Source organism: Conger conger, chromosome 9, assembly GCF_963514075.1.
Source record: "Conger conger chromosome 9, fConCon1.1, whole genome shotgun sequence".
NCBI lineage: Eukaryota > Metazoa > Chordata > Actinopteri > Anguilliformes > Congridae > Conger > Conger conger.
Window position 1 is genome coordinate 57,944,466 of NC_083768.1, and position 1,853 is coordinate 57,946,318.

Below are 1,853 nucleotides of genomic sequence, written 5' to 3' on the forward strand. Positions count from 1 at the left end.
CTGAGGGTTGGATAATGTCATTTACACGTCTGAACGAGAGATGTGTAAATTCAACAGAAAAAAAACAGTAGATCAACCTCTTAATCTGTTCATCTACCCAGTTCTGTAGAACCTGGTTCTTAAAACACTCACTTTTTTCAAAGGTGCAAATTCCACCATCTTTTGTTCCTGTCCCCTACTTTGATCCCTTTAAAGTGACTCTTTCTCTCTGTCTGATTGGTGCTTTTGGTTAAGGGCAAGCCAGCCCCCTGAAGACACAACTGATGTTTCCACAAGTCTCTGTTCCCTTCCAAACTTTCCATCATAAGACCTGCAGCAATTATTAGTATGAGCCAAGGGCTGCTCAACCATGTTCCTGGAGATCTACCATTGTGTAGGTTTTCACTCCAACTCTAACAAAGCATACCTCATTCAATAGCTAGAACAGGGCTGCCCAACCATGTTCCTGGAGATCTACCATCGTGTAGGTTTTCACTCCAACACAAGCAAAGCACACCTCATTCAACAGCTAGAACAGGGCTGCCCAACCCTGTTCCTGGAGATCCATCGGGAGATTCAACCATAATTTGGCAGACCAGATTCTACTAATTAACAGTTCAACAACTCCATCTGTTGAATGAGGTGTGCTTTGTTGGGGTTGGAGTGAAAACCTACAGTACACGGTAGATCTCCAGGAACAGGGTCGGGCAGGTCTGGTCTAAACCTTTAACCCTCCACTCGGGTCGAGGAGAAACACAGGGTCTGCTGGTTGTTGTTGGATGGAATTACTTCGACCAACTAAATTAGTTTTTATTGCATACAGCCAACTCAACTGACCTGGTTTCTTGGGTAGAACTTTTTGTAGAGTAGATTTTTTTGGAATGTTTTTTTCAGCGTTCCTAGAACTGATTTGCCTTCAATTGCCAGTAATGATTGTTACCATCAGCATTTTCAGTTAAGAACAGTCTAGTGACATAATTGTAATTTCACACCTTGAAGGGTTAAAGGTACAAGAGGTAAGATTTTTGGGTTGGAACACTGTCTTAAGACCATTGTAAATCCGTTCGTATCATTGAAAAAGGCTCACTGACATGTTGACTCACTCTCTGCCTGTGTTCAGTCGTATAGCCTGTGTAATGGCGTTTCAATGTCAGCGCGTTCACATAGAAGGGGTGGGATAAACAGTGTTGTGGTTTGAGCAAGTTTGTTGCTCCAAGGTGCAATTCCTCTCTTGACCGTTAGAAGTCTGAAATGACCTATTGTACCTTTAAGCTGAAATCAGAAGGGTTGAGCGATGCTGTACTGAGCACTTCTCACCAGCTGCAAGGCCCTGGATCTCCACAAGCCTTGTCCCTGGGCCTAAAACAACCACACGCTCATCGCTACATTCACCATTATGAATATTAAATATCGATAAGGCAGTGGAATCACTGTGTATAAATTAGCACGTGAAATAATAATCTACAAACAATGTTTGAACTTTCTCTCTGTATGTCTAAGCCTAAATATATATAGATTTATATGTAGATATATAAACAGTCTACTTATTTACACACTATTAAAATACAGCAATTAGTTCAAAACATGTGAACCATGAGCCCGGCAACTGTTAAAATCTCTAATTCATTCAAATCTCTGAATAATGTATGCCATTATTTTAACTTTTCACCCCGGTATGTTTCTGTTCAAACCTATTCTTTCAGCAGACTTACAACACACACACACACACACACACACACGTGCGCGCACACACACACACACACTCCCACACACAGCAACAACCACTGAATAAGCACCAAGCTCACACACAAACGGATGGTGAAGCGAGAATCTCATTTCTCCACCTCTCTACTACACCGAGAGAATGTTGAATG